We start from the raw sequence: 23527 nt of genomic DNA on the forward strand, positions 1-23527 counted from the left end.
TGTGAATTGGACAGGTCAAGTCAAGTCATTTTTATTTGTTTGACATTTATTCATTTATTGTCATTTATTTGACAAAACATCGGGCAAACAAATAAAGTGCCGTGTAAGAATCCATAGTGCAATACAGTACATGAGCAAATATTATTTTAACTTGTTATACAACGTACACAATATAAAATGATCAAAAAGACGTAAAAAATAAGGGAAAACAAGGTTTACAGGTATGTGGTTACTCTCTCCACGTTATGTAAACGCTCTCCGCGTGTCCATTCTACTCCTTTCATTGTGAATTGTGCATTTAAATCACAATCACAAAAGATGCTTTTTTAAAGTTTTTAATTGTTTTTACCACCTGCCAACCTTTTGACTTTGAAAAGCGTAATATTTTAATGCACACTCTTATTTCCACGCACTGAAACACAATCAATCATCAATTAATAAGGAATATTAAAAACAAACACAACCGGATGTGGTAAACTTTTACCAAAATGGGAATTTAATGCGATTAAATTCAAAATACAGAAGCCATAGTCCACAATTCTAGATTTTTGTTTAGATTTTTCCCAAAAAATGTCGTTTTTTTTTAAAAAAAAGGAGGTATGTTTTCAAGGGGCGAAAATCAGTACAGTCTAACGTAATAAGCGGCACTGTTGGCAGGTATGTATTATTATTTCTCTTGTGCTCGATAAACCTGCTTAAAATTAACATCAGGCTGAATTTAGTTTGATTTTCTATTACTTTTTTGTTTTTTATTAATTGTTTATATTCAAATTTGCATGCAGGGGACTATTCATACATTCACTAATTACACTTTTTTGCTCTCTCCGCCTATGTTACCTCCTTCCCTCTCTCTCTCCCTCTCTCTCTCTCTCTCTCTCTCTCTCTCTCTCTCTCTCTCTCTCTCTCTCTCTCTCTCTCTCTCTCTCTCTCTCTCTCTCTCTCTCTCTCTCTCTCTCTCTCTCGCCGTCTCTCGACCCATTCCCAGAGTGCATATCGGGAAATGGACACACAAAGACATGCGCACTGAACTTAATCAGCCATTTTTTTAAAAAAACAGGGCTAAACCGATAATAATTAGCGGAATAAAGACATATCGGATTTTCATTTCCTTCTCGACCGTTTTGGTGAGCGTTCGGTCCACAGAAGAGACGTTGGACAAAAAAAGCCCCTTTCGGTTCGTCTTCTCACCGCTACCGGAACCAAAATAAGGGACTCTAAAGACCGCTTGTGATTTCTTTTTTTTTTTTTTTTTTGCTACAACCTCCTCTCCCCTTTTTTCCTCATCGCAAAGTGGGAGGATTATTTCGATTTCACCTGTTTTTCTAATTGTGTCGGCGAGCTGGATGTGAGTGTTTTTGAATATTTTTTTCCTGTTTTTTTTTTTTTTTTGCACCGAGCGAAGAGGAGCGGTGGTGGCCGCTTCCGAAGGGGAAGAAAGTAAGTTCGCTCCTTTAACTTTTATGGAGTGGTCGGTGTGTGCGCTCCGTTAAGGGATTATCGATTATCTATCTGGTTTGCTGGTTTGCTGACATGGGGGTAGTTTGGAGAACAGGTGTTGTGGTTTTTTTCTCTTTTGGAGTCAGGGGGGCTCCGGCGCAGTCCCCGTGCGTCTCCCCAGTTTCGGGTCCGCGTTTAAGGGACGACCTAGGACCCGTACCTGAACCGATTGACCTCCACCCCCGATTACCCTTCGCTTTTCATCTTTTTATTTCTACTTTTCTTTCCATTTCCATCTCGAAACGCTGTTTTCCTTGTGCGTCCACCTCGAAAGTGAACGATCGCCCGGGACGGAGAAGCGATCGTCCGGCTTCTGGTCGCTCAGCTCCTCCGAGAGATAAATAACGGTTTTATTGTAATAATCTGTTTAAATATCGATATTCGAGCGTTTTTGCATTTAGAGTCCCGTATTCTGAGTTTTTGCCGAGCATTTTCTAAAACCACAATTTTCTTTCTTTCCGTCGTTTTATTGCTTCAGATTTTACCAGTTTTGTGCAGAAAAAAACAAAAAAACGTCTGAAAGTGGGACACAAGTGACAGGTCGTGGGATCGGGTGGAGGTCATCGATCGCAAAGGGGAAAAAACATCAGAGCCAAGGGGCCAGTCTGTCTCTAAACCGAGTTTATAAACGTGTAGTGTGTGTGCGTGCGTGTTGTGCGTCTTTCTAAACTAAAATCTATGATGTATCGCCTGCCTTTACTCTTTATTTATTTTTTTCTCTCTTTTTGAATTGAGTTCTCATCGCTTAATTATATCTCGACAATTTGGTGTGGTTGATCTCTCGCGTTCTCCTCATTTTAAGGACCATCTTTGTACCTTTTACACAGCTTAAATGATAATCCGAATATTGAACAATATTGTATTGGTCTGCTGTTAGGACCAATTTAGGAAAAGTCATACCATTTAAAGGTAAATAAAATATCCTTTCGGGATTTTTTTTCAATTTGACAAAGACGACACAAGGGTTCAAACAATTTCCAGATTCTAGTGTGTTTATGAAATGAATATGTGATGATTTTTTCAACCACAAATTATTTAATTTATTTCAATTCTTGACGTCAAACCAAGGGATTTTAATGATCAAATTTTTTTAAAACACTCGTTTTGGATCATACAAATCGGATTAATATAAAGAATGATCCCTAATTGCGTTAAATTTCATCAGCTAGTGATTCCATTGTCTCACTCTTCTCCCAAACGAGTTCTCTTTTTTTAAAAGGTTTGTTTGCAAAAGCGAGACCCTTGTTTTTGTTTTCCCCTTTTGCATGATGTCTGAGCTTTATCAAAGGCTCGAGTCTGCATCTCTCGGTGTTAGTTAAGCAGCCCGTTGTATTCATTTTACCCAAAGCGGTGGAAAGGGAGCGGCGGGGTGGGGGGGTTTAGAATTAAAAAAAGAAAATGTGTGAGAGATGGGCTGGGGACAATAGCTGTTGGCTCGAAAATGCTTCTTGATTATTAAAAGCTAATGCATTTGCAGTATTGCAGCCTTCATTAAGGGTGCACACGCCAGGAGGGGGATGAGAGGTTACATAGAGGAGGAGATGATGGGAGATGGAGAGAGAGAGCAGGGAGAAGGGGGGGTGCCTGTCCTATAACTCTTGGGCCCGAGACACATGCAGCAAGAAGATTGGCTCGAGCCTCTCCTAGGGGTCGACAATGTGTCATTTCCACCCAGCTAGATTGCCCTCTGCCTATCTGATATTAATGTGCAAATCAATATTTCAGGGATTAAATTTCCCTTCTTCATTTTTTATGGTTTCTACCTCAATAAGTCTCCCGTCTAATAGAGGAGGCTGGGATGATTTAGAAGCCTTTGCTGCTGCTGCTGAGAGAAAAAAGAAAAAGAGAGAAAGAGAGAGGGAAGCTTTGCAACAAGGCTATCGCTGCATTTTAATGTTCATCTCAGTGAATCCCCCACAGGCCTCGGGGGTAAGGAGGGGCTGTATCTCTGCTTTGCGCTGTAAAGACACCCAATTTGCCTAAAAAGCCAGAAAGAGAAAATAAGAGTCCGGTTGAATGCGTAAGACGCTGTGTAATCCAAGTCGCAAGGTATTAGTAAAACATCCTCTACCCATTCCTATAATGCTACATCCCAAACTGTCATGGCTGAGCGAACGCCGGAGTTTGCCATTTCCGCCTGTTTCCATTTCATATTTGCTTCAAACAGCAGGTCGTACATTCGGGTTATTAGTGAAAAAGGTCGACGCGGGCCTTTTGACTCCTTACAGACGTTCATTAAGGGGTATGTGCTACAATAAGAGTCTTTATTAATCCTGTGCCGTCTGTTAGGTTTACCATACATTATAGATATTGAAAATTTCAGTTTTATCGCTACAGTTTTTCCCTGTATATGTATACAAATGCATCGGTGCAGGAGAGAAATCCCAATCCCACCGACCCCCAAAAAAGAAATAAAAATGTCCCCACTTATGTTGTTTTTCTGTTAAACACTGGTGGGAAAGCAGCAAAGGAAAAAGCACAAAAGGTGCTCTAATTGTAGCACGACCGCTTGGCTTCCTCCCGTTTCATGGACATCACGTTGTCAAAAGGCCCAAACGCCTCGTCACACAATCGCTTCTATGCCGGTGGACGTGTTTTTAAAAAAAATCTCACTTATTTATTCGTGATTTTGATTTTACAGCGATATCATGGAAGACAAACAATGCATGTAAGGGTGGCTTTATTATTGCAAAGGTTTTGAATGTACACTCAATGTTCGGCGATGCAAGTCAGTAGCGTTTTGAAATCATTCGCCTATCATTTAAAGAAAATCTGAGCTATAAAATAGTCTAAATAGTTAAATATAAGTAAAATATCAGTGTTGTTTGACCATCTCGGGGCGGACATTTTGGAAATGGTCTCAAAGTTTCAGCCATGAAGGTTTTTTTTCTAGACCATCGCTAGCTGCTAATGTTGACGTTATATTTTCTCGAAATGCTAACAGAACCTTAGTGATATTTTAACCAAAAATCTTGTGTTATTCCGCTAAGGAGGAAAGATATGGCTGCTCAAAGGCAAATGTTAATTCAAAACTGTGATTCACCTGTGAGCATCACACTGCCCCCTCAAAAAATGCAGAAACAGTTATTCTGTTATTATTTGCAACACCTCATACAGAGCTCCACTGTTTCCCAAATTTACCCTTTTTTTCTGCATTTGTCTTAAATTAAAAAGACTGGATTATAAAAGTGCATCGTCAGGATTTATGAGGTCAGAGAAACCCGGACTCCTCAGTTTGTCCACTCTTGAAATACAAGAACTGGATTGGTGCTAGATGCAGGAAATACCATGCTAGTTTATTGGACTTTAAAATTATTGTTTTATTTCTAAAGCTTTTAGGTATTCAACAGATTCTCATTTTGTTATGACACTTAAGATCAATATTTTTATATTGTCTTTTAAACGGTATTTCTACATGACATGACAGAAAATATAACCCTAGCAGTTCCAGGTAAAGGGACAGTGTTTAATATTATACTACTGGCCATCGTTGTAATTTGTAGTGCGACCAAAAACCAGTGCTACAAAGCACAAGGGACAATACAAACTACGGAGACTAAAGTGACTAAACTCCAACTTGTAATTTTTTTGCTCAGAGTTTTAAAAGGTTTTTGTTTTTTGAGGGCACCCGTAGCAGCAAGATGGAAGATCATAATCTCAGCCCCCTCTAGGTGAGGCTAATGCTATGTAAAAAAATGCGAAATCCTAGGCCTACAACTGTACATTGCACATTTATATCATAATGTATTTTTTCTTATTATTCCAATCAGTTTTTTAATAAACATAAGATTGAAAAAAGTGTTAATTACATTTTTACTGGACTGGATAAAGCACTATTTTATATTATTAGTTATTTCAGAATACATATTTGTGGCAACATGCCTGGTCTGAAATGCAGAGTTTTTTGATTAACCTAAGAAAAAAACGAACCAATTTCTTACTTGAATAGATTTGAGAAGTTTCCTTGTAAGTATGTTTGAAAACACACGTTTTTTTACCACTAGAAGGTGCTAAATGATACACACTGGATGAGAGGTGCTTAATAATACTCAATGTTCCTCTAGGAAAGACATAATTTGTGAAGATAAAATAAGTGCAAACTCTAGGGTTTAAATAAACATCTTTTTTTGTATTTTAAAAATCAGTTTATACACTTAATTGTGATTAAAATTACAATCCAAACAATGGACATTCACTTTAATATTTAGAAGTTGATTGTAAAACGTTTTAGAGGGTACCTTTAACAGCAATACGGCGGACAATGATGTCAGCCCCCTCTAGGTGAGGCTCATGTTATGTAAAATAGTTTCTCGACCTATGAGTGTTTAATAAAATGCACGTTTATCTAATAGCAAATTCATTTTTGGATATTATTCAAATGAATATTGTTTTTTTTTTAACAAATCAAGGTTGTTTTTGTACCACTAGGTGGCCATTTAAATGCACACCTTTTATTTGGAAAAGCAATCTTTTTTTCCCCTCCACATAAATAACTATCCAACTAATAGGTACTAAGTAATACTTAATCAAAAGAGAATAGACATATTATTTTGTAGGCGATTGTAAATGTAACTAACAGGCAGAATTTTCCATTTTAGTCCGCCGTGTGTGTTATGACACGTGTGTTTGTGGTGTGTTTCCTTGTTGTGAGGGGCAAAGGAAGCCAAGAAGTGTGCTGTAGAGGGGGTGAGGAGGTGGGAGTGGGCTTTCCTATGTCAGGCCTGGGGCACCACCAAACACACAACTCGTGATGGAAATCCCGGCTCTTTTTCGAGAGCCGGTGCTCTCAGCTCGGCTCACACAAAAGAGCCGGCTTTTTCGACTCGCAAAATGTCTCTTCAGTTTGTTTTTGTTTCGTTTATAGATTTATTACAAATTATTATAACAGTATGCACAGAATGACTCAAAAGGGGATTTTTTTCTTAAGAGAAAAATAAAAAAAAGGGGAAAGTGGATAAAAAAAATGAAAAAAAAGCATCAAGAAGTAAAACGCTAGGGAAACAGAGTAAGGAAGAGAACAATGAAAGCAAAAAGGAGAAAATGAGACAAAAAGAAGGAAAGAAAAGCATGGACAAGTAAGTAAAGGGCTAGAAAAAGAAAAGAAGAAAACAGTAAAGATGAAATAAATTAAATAAAGTAGAAAAAACATAGATATAATGTAAAAAAATTAAAAGAAGATAAAAAATAAGAAAAGCAAGAAAAAGAGAAAAACTAAAAAACAGCAAGAAAAAAGGTAATGAGCTAGGGAAAAAATAAACACTAAAAGGAAAAAAATGAAGAAAAAGTTACTAAAAGAAGAAAAATAAGGAAAAAAAATGCACAAAAAAAGAAGCTAGTAAAATAGGGGGCTCCTTTAATCTATATATTACCAATAATAATATAACATTATGCACAAAATAGATTGATATATTTTAAAATCCATTATCATATTAAATTATAATAGCATGTATTTTTCCACTCCACATCCAGCCTTTAACTCCTTTTAACCTTTTTGTAGTCCAGCAACTTTCAACATAAGCACATCTGAAAAAAACACACACAACAAAACATAATTTCAATTAAAGATTCATCACTTTTCAGTGCAAAGACTAATCAACTATGAAATACAAGAAAGACTTTAAACGTATCATGCAAAACAAGATAATCGTGAAACATATTATCCCTGAAAAACTCAGGAAACATCAATTAAAATATTGACCGATCTAAAAAGCAGAAAACAAATTTAACCTTTTACATACTCAACACATTGAACGCAACATGGATTTTTTTGAAAACATGCGATGAACGAAGAAGTAACCAAAGCGTCTCTTGATCGGTAGGGAGCCGGCTCCCTGCGTTAGCTTCCGAGAGTCTTCCCACGAAGCCTTTTCGTCCGCGAATGACACACCACTACACACAAGACCCAGGCAATCGTGTGTGTTCTCACTATCACTGAGGAGGGTTAAAGACTTGGAATAAGATCAAGCCTCTTTGTAGCTCCTGGGGATGGTGCTTGTGAATATGCGAGTTTTAGTGTAATTAGCACTTAATTATATTAACATATGCAAATTGCCGAGCGCGAGGAGGGCTTGTAGCGCCGGTGGGCACAGGCCGGGGATACAAGTGGTTCTATTGTAGCAGCGCGGCGGGGAGAGAGAATAATGGGCCGGCACATAACCAGCTCGCTTATGTAAATTTCCGGCTGGCCGCTTTGCCAAATTTTATTAGTCGCCATGACAACCTGCTTAATTGTGCTGACTAATGTCCCATGATCTGCTGCCAGTCAGGATGGATTGTCGATCCGGGACACCACCTCCCCCCAACACACACGAGAAGGTTAGAGTGCGAGAGGCCCAAGAGTCCCGATTAAAGCCGCGCTTATTTGCATACACGCTCCTCTTGGGCCCTCATTTGCATATTCAAAAAAAAAAAGGGAATCCGATAGGGCTTCATCTAACGACTTTTTTAATAATCGACTAGTCCAAGGGGTCGGGAACCTCCTATCTGAGTTTGTAAGCGTGATTGATATACTTAAAAATACTTGACTTTTAATGTTGTGTTTTGAAGGTTTGAAAAATTCTTACATTTTGGCTAAAGTGCTTGCAATCGCTTGACATTGTTGCCATGTTTCTTTGCAGTCTGATTCGATAGACCACGCACTGAAAAAGGGATAGCAAAATGTGTCTGCTTAAAAATGACATTGGCGGCTCCCCTCCGGTGGCTTCGCTTTGCCATTTGCATTTCTAATTCCCTCGTGATTAACGGCAGCTGGCATTAGTTTGTATGGCGTTGTCATGCGAATTGTATTGCCAACTACGGATCAAGATGGCAACAAAGTGGAAAATACAAACAATGGCTAAAACGTTGAACAACCTGGTGATTGACAGAAAAAAAATAGTGGAAAGAAACAAAGCAGAAAGTATGTGCAAGCAGCAAGATACTGACTTCATTTTAGTGGTCAAAGCCAACAAAAAAATAGAGTGTTCTTTTGATCTGCGAGCCACTTTGTACCACTTTTGTCTGACTTTTCCGCCTCATACAACAAAGGTCCATTTTGGGTGAGCAAGGGTAAAATATATTTTTATGCCAGAAAGTAAAATCGACAAAAACTGCAGCTCAGATAACCAGTTCATATTTACAGTAGCTTAGTTCACACAAGTTAAACTTTCTAAGATTTTTTTTTCCTTGGCTTGCACCTACCTTTGATACACTGTTAGTGTCGGTTGGATCAATAATAATGATCATAACGACAGATGTATTTACAATCCACACAGAGGGCGCTTGGCAAGACAGAGGGAGGTGAGCGGGCCGTGTGCAGAGATCCACTCACCCAATCCAATTGCTCTCTGTGCTCGGCTGGCGTTTTCAGGGTGTTTATAGTTTGTTCTGTGGATTTTCTTCATACATTGCTCAATGGTGAGCATAGATTGTTTATTCAGCTTCCATATACAGGATTCCATAGAGACATGCAGCTAAAACGGGGTCTGTTGGTGTAACACCGTGAGTGTAAACTGTTGTTGAAACTCTGCCCTATATATTCTGGACTGGTAGATTTATTAGAAAAGTTGTAGGCTTTCTTAAGGGGTGGAAAGCGGTAGTCTTATGCGCAAAATGGCGGTATTAGCAAGTGTGTAAATGTGTTTTGAAAGGAATACATCTTTTATTGCACATACTGCAGATTCATACAGAATTAAATAAAAATCCAAACCCAATTAAGCACAGTGTTTAGTCAGTAGAGACATAAATCCATAATTAAACCTTATCCAGTTTTTTAGGAACATGCAAATAAATAATCAATTTTAATCAAGTAAGGATTTACCTCTGTAAACCAAGAACAGGCTCATTAGTGGCATTAGAACAGTAGATAAAACAACTCTTGCGTGCATTTCGTGAAGTCCATTCAGTGGTCAACTGCAAAGTCTGTAACAGAGAACTTAACGATTCTCAATAGTTAAAAAACGAATGGTGTTAACAACCGACTGCCATTTCTATTGTTATATCAAATGACATTTATTCTGAAAACTGCATTAAACTTCAAATACTCAGCCTGGCATAAAACTCTATTTATTGGGAAATATAAATGCATAAAATGAATCAAGATGTGTCATCAAAAACATATTTGCTTGAACTTGTATTCTCCCTTGTGCTTTGTAGCACTTGCTTAATACTTGAATCTTACCGAGGTGAGTGAGAGTCGGTTTCGTTCAACTGACCAACGTTTTTTTTTTTTAATTGTTAGTGCGTTGCCAACTACTGCCATGACACGCAATTTCTGCTTTGCAAGTACAGATGCTCCCCTACTTACGACCGTTCGACTTACGAAAAACGGTAGATTTGAGCATTTTTTTTGGGATGTCGAAAAATATCTGGACATGACTGTAAGTTAGATTTTTTTATTGTGTGCACCTTTTTCCGAGTCGAGGACAGTACTGTAGTGCTTCTTTCCGCCGCGTGGCGCTGTGAGAGCTCACCCAGCATCCACCCCGAAGAAGAAATCCGGCTTCTACTTCCTAGTTTGTGTGTAATCATACAACGTGTACTGTATAGCTAGCGGGCTAAGAACTTTGCCGTTTTAATTGTTTAATACCTTGTGCATCAATTCAATATGCTTGGTGTAAAGTGTAAAGAAGAGGCGAGACGTTCCTTTTGAAATTAGAGTGAAAAAAGAAAGCTTAATGCGGTTGAGAAAATGGTCAGAACGCTTTTTTCGGTCACTTTTGACCACGGAAGACGCGCAAAGTCCAAAAGTAAATAAAACCTCACTTTATTCATCTTAATAGAGCAAATTATTTTAGGAAATGTTTATTTTTTAGTACGAAACAATACTGGTTGGTTATACAAGCCTTAAACATATTTATATAAACCATGAAGATACAAAATATAGCGCTGAAGCAACTTACGAACAAATTCAACTTACGAACGACCGTCCGGAACTCGTTCGGAGGTCGGGCAGCGTTTGTAGTCTTTTAATTCACCGTATCCAGGCTAAAATGTTCCCAAACCTTATACGTTTGTATCCGTACTTGATGTGGTTGCCTTCATTTCCGTTATTTACTGATTGAGAGATTGCTGCTTTTGGGCATGAACTACTCCAAACTGAGATTATATTCTGTAAAGATGCCTTACTCGGTTAAAAAATTGTGTCCAGGGACAATGGTATTCATTGCCGGCTATTTCTATTATTCATTTTTACGGACAACGTCGACTCATCGTTGCGGCCCTAGAATCCGAAGCCCCCGTTCCCCTCCCGCCCAGCACGTCTGCTCGTCGCATGTGGTGTCAATGTGCGGCGGGGGGGCTCTGGCTTGGCCGACAGCAGTTGAGTGGTGTGTCACATGTGTAACGTCTGCTCGGACTGGCACCGAAACATCGCCGGGTTTGTTTTCGATTACGGAACACGGGACGGATTGTGTCAAGTCAAACAAAACGACACATGGCCTCGAGAAACTGTTAGCGTAAAAGCGTCACCGTTTTGTAAGCGCGCCTGCTCTCTGGCGGCCGACGAGCTCAGCAGCCAAAGGTGGCCTAGCTAGTCGTCGTATGCTAATCCTGTTTTTTGACAGCAACGTAAACTGATATAATTGCTTTTCAGAGGCCGGATCGGCAGTTTATACAAGTGTGAAAGCACGGGGAAGGAGATTAGCATTATTTTGCATAATGCTGGCCAGGCGCTGAATGGGGCATTGAATGCTTGACTGGGTGACAGAGATGAAAGGGAGATGAAATGCTAACCCCCCTTTGCCCCCACTTTTGCCTGCTGTCTTTAGACAGCATCAGGACGGTGTTTTTGGGTCAGTTTCAAATTCTGGCTGACATAAGGTGTCATGTAAGGTGATATGTACAATGAAAAAAAAATGCATAATTTGGGCCTGATTAAGATGTGGCTCAAGTAGCGTTAACATCATACACACTGGATCATTTCATAAAGAGAAATAGCGTGCATTGATATTCTATTGGAGGCAAAAATGCTCTTTTTTATGTGTATTATTTTTTGAGAAAGTGTAAACATAGAGGTACATTGTGTATTCATTACTGCCTCTTGGTGGTAAACAACTTTATTTGTTTAAAAAATAAAAAAAACAATATTCATTTCAATAACAAGCAAAACTTCACAAAATACCATATACACATGCATGATTTAAAACTAATCGTGTAATTGTATAATCATAAATTTGAATTTATCTGACATAAAATGAGGCACACCTATAGAGGGAGCTGGCACAATTGTCCGCCACCTTGCTGCTAACAGTGAAAAAAAAAGAAAACCTTGTGAAATGCTGGCAAAAAATGAGAAGAAACATGGAGTGGTTTGACCACTTTTTGGTTTCTGTAGTTTATAAACTTCCTTGTGGTTTGTAGCACTCGTTTTCACAGTGACATTTAGTGGTTAAATGTTACATTGTGTCCCTTTACCATGTAGACAAAATAAACCTGTTCACATTCATGCAAAAAAAAATACTTTTTAGTCTTTATGGAATATTGACACGTTTCATTATAAGCATTATTAAAAAGGCAAAATGTATATATATATATATAACCGTATTTTACCGAGTTAAAAGGCGCAGTCTCCGTAGCCGGTTTTATTTCTGTATTTAACACTACACAGGGCGCACCACACGATAGGGCACGGGTGCCCCCTGTTGCGGTGCAGCCGAGTTCCAACAACATAGACAAGCATACAAGTGTGCATATTTAAAAGTACGGCGGAGGAAAAACTGAGTTTTGTTGTGGTTCATTTAGGTATTGATTACAATGTAAAAAAATCTTTAAAAATCTTAAAAAAGGGAGCTGGTGCAAAAAAATTATTTTTATTTTTATTTTACTGGTAATGTATAACTGAAAAAAACTTTAAAATCCTTGTTCTCCGTTTTTGACCACAACAGCGTCTCTAAATCTCCATTAAATGGTTGATTTTCTTTACTTTCAGAGTCACTGTACTTCATAATGGATAAATAGATAGATATATAGATATGAAATGGTTTTTCACCTTATGTCTATAAAAACTTTTCTCCCGCATGGTGCTAAATTAAACATGGATTTTCAACCGCCCCAGTGTTTTTCTTTGATCCAAACGAAACATTTCTAGACATTCTAAACAAGGGTTTAAAGTCCAACCTTGTCTAAAAGACCCCTCAGTCATTAATGACCTCAGTTCACCTTTTAGTTATGACACAAAAATTAAAAATGAAAACCAACTTTCCACAAGGTCGCGCTTTCCGGGGGGCAGGAGCTCAAGCACCGCCACACGTCATTTTGCGCCACCCCTGATGTGCGAAGCAGGTGTGTTTTATGTGAGCGTTTCAAATCGCCACCCTGCCTTCCATGGCACCCGACTCGACTTTTACGCCTAATTTATGATCAACCGTCATCGTCGGACGAGGGAGGGGGGTTCGCTGGAACATGCAATGCCACAAAAGCCGACGGAGCTTGTTTTTGTTGCCTGTTATTGGACAGGATACTCTTTCTTTGACCTTTTGCACGCCTTTGCCCGCTTTTCATATGCAAATGAAGGCCAGCGGAGGAAACAGGACAAAGACTTCCTCTCTCTCTCTTTTTTTCTCTTTTTTTCTGCCTCTCTCAATTTTTCCCCCTTTCTGAAGCAACTTGACAGACTTTGGCGTGAAAGGAAGTGAGCGTCGGCCGACGATAGCAATCTGGCCATGACCCCGAAGCACTTGCGAGGGGATCAAGTAGGCTTGCGGATAGGGAGTGTTTTCTGCAGAGTGGGCCCAGCGGACACATGGCTTTCCCTTCCAACCGTGTCCAGTGTTCATTTTACCTCTGAAAAGTGATGAGTCCCGGGGACTCGCATGCTCAAAAATCTATGGGTCCCAACAGAGATCTATGGGTCCCCCAAATTTTATGTTATCGAGGTTGAAATTGTAAATCGGCGACAAATATATAATATAAATATATATATTTATTCAGTTTTAATCATCAAATTATTAATTCATTTTCTGCATCAAATTATTGTCGGTAATATACCGATTAAAGGGATAACCACAAGCCTGTCTTTTTTTTCATTTTCCCCATTTTATACTTCCTTTTTTTCTTAACTTCTTTATACAACATCATAATTCGTAATATAATGCATCAAAGCAAGTGAGCCGTTTGAGAGCCATTTTGAGAGCCTGCGCTCTTGAATGAGTTGAGCCGAAAAAGCCGGTTCTCTAAAGAGACTGACTTTTCACCACAGTCCTCGAGATCGGCGTTCAGACGAAAACTCAAACCGCGAGACCAAAACAACATCTGCCGGATCTGCCTGATGAAAAGTTTGGAGTGTGGTAAATCTTTGTTTAAAAAAAATGTAATCGGGTAATAATGACAATTTTGTGTCAAAAAAGTTGCGTCCCGGTGATTTGAGACTATGCGTCCCCAGCAAAAATGATGCGTCTAGGACGCAGGGACGCGGGCAAATGAGAACACTGCGTGTCCCAGTTACTTCTGCGGTTATATACATGCAGGGTCGTGAGAGTTACTTTAGAAATGTAATACAGTTACTAGTTACCTGTTGAAAAATGTGAACGAATAAATGAAAACTTGATTCGAAAATTAAAATAAATCAGAACAAAAACAATAACTCAACAACAAAATATTATTATATAATATGTTCGAAAAGGGGTTGTCAGAAGCAAATGCTTATATCCCCTACCCCTTCATCTTCCCTATTACACATACCAACAGGGTTGGGTAGGGTTACTTTAACTGGATTACTTTCAATTACTTTTGGATTACTCCAATACCAAATATGCTAATAAAAGACAAAATAAACTAAATATGAATACAATTATGACTCACAACACGTGGTAAGCTTTCTCTCCTGGCTTTGATCTCTTTGATCCGGCAAAACTAACATGAAATGCGACAGAAACAAAATGAAAATAAATCCTAACAGCTTGCCAACATAATTTTTTCCGTTTCTCCCCAAGCCTGCACAAAATTTAGTAATTTTATTGGAGTAATCCAAAAGTAATAAAAAATAATCCAGTTAAAGTAACCCTACCCAACCCTGCATACCAATTTTATAACAACAATTGTAATAATATTAATAATAACAGTTATGATGTAACAACAGCAACAATAACACAAAGTTAATCATAGTTCTAGACGCACTATTCCCAATCTCTCGTATAACTCATACCCGATTTTCTTCATCTCTGTATTCCGCCAGGAATGTTTTTTTTGTATTTAAATTTGAACAAGTGAATAGTTGGACATTGTTTGATCTCGTCTTGCAAACGGTTCCAGAGTTTGACTCCACACACAGACACACACATACTTCTCCTGGTGGTTCTCACCTCTGGGATTATGAATTTACTACAGCCCCTTAAGTTTTAATTTCATCTTTACGAATGAATAATTTATGGATGTTGTCTGGCACTATGTTTTTCTTGACCTTAAATGGCAATTATGCAGTGAACATTTTTACTAAATCATCTAATTTTAATAATTTGGACTGCATGTAATCCGTAACGTAACCTCAATACCATAAAATTGCAGTAATGTAACTTCATTACTTTCGATTTGCATTTATATCCTGCTTTTCAAGTCACTGAAGACCTCCCAAAGCACTTTACAATGTGCTTCACACTAACCCATTCGCACACACACTCACACACCTCTCGGTCTAAAGACGAGCGCTCTACCTCCTGAGCTACTGCCGCCCTCCATGCATCTACCTGTTAGCATGTAGCCGTTAACATGTCTTCTTAACTTGTAGCCCTTACCATGACTTGTTAGCATGTCTCATTAGCATGTCTCATTAGCCCCTGCGCCGCCATTTTGTCTCCTGCGCCGTCAATCAATTAGGATTAGAATTAGAATTGTCTTTATTGTTTTGATAACAACGTTAAGAATCATTCTATGCAAACATATCAGACATTGGGGTTTGTGATGTTTTTTTTAGTAGGATGTTTCTAGTATATACATCGTAGTATTTCTGTGGTATTTCCGTCGTATTTTTGTCTTATTTCTGGAGTTATTCTGTTGAATAGCTTGTTTTTGTAGTATATTTTTCATAGTATTTTTGTAGTACTTCTGTTGTAGTATTTCTGTTGTATTTCTGTAGTGTTTTTATGTAAAATTACTTTTTTATCTGTTATGGCCTATATTTCATGTCAATGATCTGTATTGTCTGTACAGCCCTTTGAGACTTCTTGTGATTATTGGGTACATGGGTACTTTTTCATGAGACCTTGTGAGTCAAATAAAAATGGTACAAAGGCGAGCTACGATGTTGCGACGTTGATCGCTAAACATAGCAAACCTTTTGGTGAATTTATTAAAGATTGTTCAAAGAATGCCAGGCTGAAGAGGCCCACACATATTTTCAGTTTACCAAATCCGGCCCGCTTATTGAAAAGTTTGGCCACCCAAATTCTACATAATTTTAAATTGTTTTTTAGTTCAGGAGTTGCGAAATTGCCTCTTCTAGCTAGGGTTCGAATGGCTGCTTGAAATCATTGAAAATGTTTGCATTTTACTGTTGTGTTTTCCAGGTTGAATTTTTGGGTAAAGTGCTTGTAAATACCACATTTTTTTGCCATGGTTTTAGTCAGTCTGACTCAATAGACCATGTGTTAGATGTTGAAAACTAAAACAAGTCTGGGTAGCACGGCGGTGCAGTGGTTAGCGCGTGTGCGGCACAGTTCTGAGGTCATGAGATTGAACCTTCCTGTGTGGAGTTTGCATGTTCTCCCCATGCTTGCGTGGGTTTCCTCCGGGCACTCCGGTTTCCTCCCACATTCCAAAAACATGCATGTCAGGTTAATTGGCCGGTCCTAATTGTCCCTAGGTGTGAATCAACAAGTGAGTTGTCTGTCTCTGTGTGCCCTGCGACTGTCTGGATTCCAGTTCAGGGTGTCCCCTGCCCACTGCCCGAACATAGCTGGGATGGGCTCCAGCACCCCCGTGACCCTATTTGGGATAAGCAGTGCAGATAATGGATGGATGGAAAACAAGTCTGCCTAAAAATGACGCTGACACGCCTGCCTGGTGGCTTTTCTCTCCCATCTCATTTATTCAGCGGCTGCCATTAGTTTGTATGTCAGTCATCATCACAGGTGATAGACCAAGATGACAGGAGGCTGTAGTTTTAAAGAATGATGATTAGAAAAGTGAAAATACAAACAATAGCTTAAAACGTGACACAAATCCACGCACAGCATGCACCTCTCTCCATTCATATGAAGGATATTTCACTGAAATGGACATTTATCATGTGCCATGTAATAAAATTAAGGTAATTTTCTTATTTTATGTGACTGGAGCCATTGAAAAGCTTTCTTTGAAAGTCTTAAAAAGTGCTTGAATTTTACCATGAAAAGGTCTATGAACCCCCAATACTTTTTTTTTCAAATCAGAGAAAGGATTTAAAAAAGATTCATAGGTGAACATATCCAAATATTGCATTCTCTGGTGGGGTCAAAGAACACTAATTCAGTTAGGATAACGCTACACTAGCTAGCATACAACTCCTTCTCTTGCATGGGGCGAACTCAGGATTCCTTGTTATGGGAAGAGGGCATGTTATCTCTAGGAAATGTAATTTTTGTCCTCATTGAAATCGTACATTATTGAGCCCGGTTATCTAAATGTTTTTGTTGCTGTTGGTCCCGCGCCAGTCGGGATTGTGTTACCCTCCCCTCTCTCTCATCTTGCTGGGCCTTCATCAATCTCTTCAGGGAAAACAGAAAAAGGGGATTTTTTTCCCCCCTTCCCTCCTCTCCTCCTTACTGTTCTCAGTCCCCTTTTCTCAGGCTCTCTTGCCTGCTCAGCATCCACCACAGGATATTAGCCACGGGCCCGGCTATTTAATGCAGAATAATATGCTGATTCTTTGCGTTTTAAAGTGGAAGTGGGGAGATTTCATGGACCAACTGAGCCCTGCTTTTCAGTTTTAGGTCAAACAAAATGGAGAGCTGTAAGGCAAAAAAATATATCCTGTTTTGTGCTCTACTAGAGGGGTGTCAAACTCATTTTTACCGAGGGCTTTCCTTTAAGGGCCTGATGTAACTTATAAAGGTAAATAAACTCAATTGGTATGTAAAATAGATGTAACTATTCCTTCACGTAAAGCAGGAATAGGGCCGCATTAGTTTTCTTTTATGAATAAATAAACATGCAGACGTCTACAGGATATATTTATTTTCATATTTGTTTCCAAAATGATTTGTGTCATTTAAAACACTCACACAATGTAAGCAAAATAATATATAAGGCTATTTCGACATTTGGTTTTATAGTATTACTAGTTTGTTATTGTATTTTTATTGGTGTTTCTGTAGTCAGACTTTGGTAATATTTCTGTAGTAGTATTTTTGTATTATAATATTACTGTAGTAGTATGGCCGGAGAGGGCTGGGCGTTACCTGGCTGTACTCGCCCAAGACACACCACAGGAAATGGTGCCCCCTTGACCCTTGTGGTTAAGTGATTGAACAGACAAACCACCCATTTTTATATTATTTCTGTATATTTTCCCGTTATATTTTTGCAGTATCATTGTAGTTGTATTTTCACAGTATTTATGTAGTAGTGTTTTTGTATTTTAGTATTAATACAGTGGTGTTTTTTTGTAGTATTTTTGCGGTATTACTATCCGATGTATTTTTGTAATTTTTCTGTAGCATTTTTTTTTCAGAATAAATGCCAAATAATATCTTAAGTCCTGTTTTCAGGCACTAAATTTGATATTTAGCTTTGCAGTGATTTTAGTGAAATTACCACTAGAGGCCAGGGCTTTAAAGGGACAGTTTCTATTTTTAAGTGCCTCCTTGGGAGAAAAACTGCATTCATTAAAAAACATCATTGATTTAAATCATGATATGCAAAATCATACATAAACTACTATATAAACATGCAAAGAAATAAGCTTTTATTTTACACGATTCTCAGCTAACATGATTATCCGCCATCTTGCTCAAAAGCCTCAAAAAGATTGGGCAAAATAAATATCGTCGTTAAATGGTGTGTTTTGGTCACTTTGAGTATCCATAGTTTGTATTCTTTCTTATGCTTTGTAACTTTAGTTACCAGTTGCTTCACCTTTCCACAGCAACATCTATTCGTCAAATAATACACACTATCCCATCTAAATCATTGTTTTGTCATCTTATTTAGCATATTACTGTATTTCTATGATACTTTTTTAATGTGTTTGAAGTTATCAGGAAAATATGTTTTATTCCTGTTTAGGTTTAAAATGGATGATTTTGGGAGGCCAGGAACGGATTAATTGGTTTTCAGTTATTTCTGATGGGGAAAATTAGTTTGAGATACAAGCAATTCTAGATACAAGCACAATCCTGTATGTATGGCAAAACATCAATATATATTTGACTTTTTTAGGATAATTTATTTCACGATTCCACTCTTTGGCGTTGATCCAAAATACTGGTGTCTTAGTTGACATGCATTATGGGAAATGTAGTTTCTGGCAAAACACCCGTTTACTTTTCAGACTTTGAGACTGGGAGGTCGGTGGTTCGCGCCCCGGCCGAGTCATTCCTAAGACTTAAAAAGTGGTCGGCGGCGCCCTCTGTTGGCTGCGGCTGCATCGGCTCGCTACAACGGGTCAGGTGCGATCGACATTTCGTTCTGTGTACATTGTTACACAGAATGACAATACAAGGAAATTATTATTATTATTATTATTATTAAGCTCTCATGGGTCACGTAAAATAACGTGGCGGAACATATCTGGCCCGCAGGCCATGCGTTTGACGCATGTGCTCTATTGTCTTGTCACTGGTGTCTGTGGCATGTTCTTTGTCATCTTTCATTGCAGCCGTTGCATGTTTTTTCTCTCCGTTGACAGCCGTGACATGTCACATTGGCAGCGGCTGTTAATCGCAACCACTCATCCACTTCTTCTCAACTTTTTTCTTTTTCCATGCTGCACATATGGCGTTCGAGGGAACTAAATTGCCTCGATAAATAATTCAATACATAACTAATGCAACAAAAAACAGATCTACGGAAAATGTGTTATTCATCGAGTAATTAACTTATATTTTCTTATATCCATACTTTTTACTCTATCTCCTATTTGCTATCATATTGTGCCTTATTATTGCATTTTTTGCACGCTGTTTGTTGCGCATAACGCTTTTTTGAAAATGAAATTGGAGTTAAAGTTGGAGAATATCATATATTAAATCAAAACAGAAATAGGTCTTTGAAAAACATAAATAGGAACACAGAAATATATAAGAGGAAAATAAGAATTACATAATCAATAAACTGTCACTATTTGATAAAGGTATCTTGGTTTGACTGTACTCTGTCTTTTTATTTAAATTTTTGTAGTTTGATAACATCACACAAATTATTTATGTTAAGTGTTTTGTGTAAATTGTTGACAGTCCTCATTTTAATGACTTTTCAAGCCTTAATTTAAATTATGAGCGTGTAGAGCACGTACATTAAGTGGTTCATGTTTAGTCTTAATTAAAAGAAAATCTATATATTTGTTCTTAAATGTATTTTCTTTTTATGAGATTTAGTTTCAGTTTTTTAATACATTTTTAAAAATTTATTCATCTAGAGCTATATGGTGTTTTTGTTGTTGTTGTATTTTATTAAATTAAATGTTATTTTACACTCATCTTTATTGTCACTTTTTGTCGCAATTTTTTAAGATTATTTTCGTGAATCTTTCACGTTTGTATTATTTCTTTTTAATTTTTATATCCATTGTACTATTATTTTTATTTTATTTAATTTATTTTTGTATTTTTTCCTTTTGTCACTTTTGTTTTGATTATGTATTTTTCACATTTATTATTTCGCTGATATTATGGGGATTTTCACATTTATTTATTTAGAATTATGCATAGTTTTCTATTATTTTATTGTCATTCAATTATTTTGGTTGATATATGCATTTTCACTTCTATATATTTTTATGTTTGTCATCTTTTTTCTACTATTTTTTATATTCAAACGCTATTATTTATTCATTTATTCAATTATTGATTTGGGTTTCCTTTTTATTCATATTGCATTCAATCTTAAACATGTTTAATTGCACTTTTATTCTTTTTATTTCATTTGTGCATTTCTCACACCATTATATTAATGTTACATATTTTTTGTATTTTTTCATCATGTTTAATACTGACATTTTAACACGTTATTATTTATTTCTTATTCATTTTTATGTATACAGTTATTTCAACATTTATTTATTTTAAAATGTAATTTCAAAATGCTTTTTTAATCAATTCATTGCCCTTCTAATGTGTTTATTTCATTCATACATTTCTAATTTTATTTACTCACGGTTACATATTTTTGGATTCTTTTCACTAAATAATCTTTTTTACTGACATTTCAAATTGTATTTGTTTATTTATTCATTTTTATGGTTATTTTTTTGTTTTGTTTTTAATGTAATTTTAAACTTATACTTTTATAATTAATTCATTGTCGTTTTAATTTGGCTATTTAATTTGTGCACTTCCCAATTTATTTATGCATGGTTACATGGTTTTGCATGTTATCTTCTTCTTGTTTTATGTTTCAACTTCAGCATATTTTTATTCTGTCTCTCATACAAATCTTCATCTGAGGGTTTAAAGTCGAGCCCACAAAGCTCACGAAAATCCCACCCCCGCCAAAATAAGAGCATGGAGGCAAGCTATAGAATGAGGGTTAAAGTTTGCAGAATGTAAGCCACCAAAATAGTATCGGACATCTCATGACAATACATTTCCTCGCTTGTTTGCCAAAGACAAAGACGCAAATTGACAAACACCATCACGGGACCTCGGCGCGTCAGCCAATCAAATTAATCAAAAATCCTCACATTTGTCCGCGCCGTCCCATGAAATCGGTTATACTCCCTGTACGTCACTCCGGGCTCAGATGATTGGCGTTTGGGTCCAATACCGCAGCAATGTATGGAGAAAAAATATACCAGATTTTTTCAATACTTATTTCTTATCAAATATATATGCAACCATTGATAAATTGATGTATTTATTTATTCAATAATTAAAAAGCAAATTAGTGTTTGAATAGTACACACTGTCCCTTTAAAATAGGTGTGTCTCATTTTGCAAACGATGGATTATTTTGCTTACTTTTAGTTTTTTTTTCAAGTATATTTACTTGTTATTTTACTTTTACGCGCGAAATGGGCTAATGTTGCCGGGCGATCTAAGATTGGATTCAGATGCTTGGGGTGGTCGTTGGATATGAGCTGCAGTGCCCAATCTGTCCACCAGATTAGTGTTAGAGCCCCGTGAAAGCAGATATTTCAAATTTGTTGGTCTGACATTTCAAATGTATCCAATTAGGAATTGTGCAATTTAAAGCAAAGCCCAAGCATATAAGCAACCCCCTAAAACTTCTTTAAAATAGCCACATACTAAAATAAACTCAAAATATTGATAAAGAGTGTACCTAATCATCGATATTTTTTTTTGATTATGTATTTAAACAATATTGATATACTGGTAAAAAGCTAAAAATATAATGGTTTTTAATTTAACTCTATATTTCAGCACGCTGCAATGGCAAATACCATTTTCACATATTGTCACTGTTTTCCACTTTCTATAATTTTCTTGGGACCAATTTTTTGTGACTGAAAAAGAAAATACAAACAACAAATCCTATTAAAATGAAATCTGGTCTCTTTCAAACGCGTCGATCGACTGAAGAGGTAGAAGAGATCAAGCAAGGCATTGTTGCCATCTACTGTTCAGGAGTGTAAATGACCCTCCGTTGTTTTCTCCTTTTTAGCATTATTTTGTCGAGGAAAAGCCCTGCAACCCGCTAAAAACGGGTCCACGACACAATTTTGGGTTCCAACCCCCGAGTTGACAACCACTGCTTTAGGGAATTCACCCACCGCCGTTTGATTGACACCATACCCCAGCCTATCATAGTCACACCCACCCAAACTGAGCACCTTTCCCATTCAGTTCCCCCTTTCTGCAGAACACAATGCACGATACGTTGATATCAATGACAATGAAGACAAAATCAATGTGATTGTTATTGTTTGTCTTTTTTAGGGGTTTCAAAAACCCTGAAGATGTATTTTCTTGTTTTCTCTTTCTAAGTGGAATGATTTAAAACAGGCTAGCCTGTGTCTTCAAGTCTCCTTGGGAGACACGAGCCAAAACTATCTTTCTCAAACCCGGACTTTCCTGCCTGGCACCGGCCACGGAATAATCTTTAATTATTTGCGTTTTAAAAGGAAGAATGGAAGGGGGAATGAGGCTTTTGTGTTACAGTGGGAAGAAAAGAAGAAGAGCAGAGTGGGTGTAGGAATGTTCCTGTGTATGAAATTGTAGGTATTAACAGAGGGCGTTTTTTGTCAGTGGTTTTGGCTGATGAATCAGCGCTCTGCTCCAGACTAAATACTAAAGGGGAGCTTTGTCTCTTTTTGCATGAAAAGGAATTGTTCAAGGAGCGTTGTGTATATTCTTTAGCGCCTCCTAGTGGTGAAAAAACGTAATTAAATTAAAATTTGGGCTGAATTTAGATTAAAGAAAATCCAACCAAAAGCCGAATTTCAGTCCTGCTGGTATCGCATCAGATGAAATCACAACTGGGCGATAACCTGCGCTGCAATCTTGGTATTGTAAAAAAGTGAAATCTAGACACAGTTCTATCAACACTTTCAATGAACAGTGACAGACAGGAAAACATTGTAAGCATATAGATCTTACCCCATGTTGATACATGTCCTTTTCTTCCCATATTTTTAGATATTTTCATTTGTTTCTCAAATAAAATCAAGGGACTTTGTGTAATTCTTAGCGCCTTACATTGGTAATAAAACGTCATTCATAAAAAAAAAAAACGAATAAACAACAAAAGAAATAAACAATATCGATTCAAATAATAAGCAAAAGTACATAAAACACTATATGAATGTGTATTTTATTAAATACTCTTAGGTTGAGACATTTTTATTTATTTTACAAAGATTGTCCACCATCGTGCCACTACAGGTACTTAGAAAAACCAAAAACCTTATAAAAGGCTGGTCAAAAAAAAATCCATTTCACGGTATCATATCTTGTGGTCAAAT

The 23527-nt window shown here is 37.3% G+C and overlaps 1 protein-coding gene across 4 annotated transcripts in view; it reads left to right on the forward strand.

Moving 5' to 3' along the window:
* Window positions 1–23527, forward strand: part of zfhx4 (zinc finger homeobox 4) — a 227581-nt gene that overhangs the window by 72345 nt on the left and 131709 nt on the right. Inside the window, exon 1 of one of the 4 annotated variants that reach the window (XM_088321848.1) lies at window positions 1030–1437. The exons of the other annotated variants lie outside the window; for them this stretch is intronic. The gene's annotated coding sequence lies outside the window, so the exon portion shown is untranslated. Of the gene's footprint in view, window positions 1–1029; window positions 1438–23527 lie in introns of those variants that run through there. 4 annotated transcript variants of the gene reach the window in all.

This window comes from Urocampus carinirostris, chromosome 18 (assembly GCF_059441175.1).
Source record: "Urocampus carinirostris isolate Australia breed hairy pipefish chromosome 18, RoL_Ucar_1.0, whole genome shotgun sequence".
Lineage (NCBI taxonomy): Eukaryota > Metazoa > Chordata > Actinopteri > Syngnathiformes > Syngnathidae > Urocampus > Urocampus carinirostris.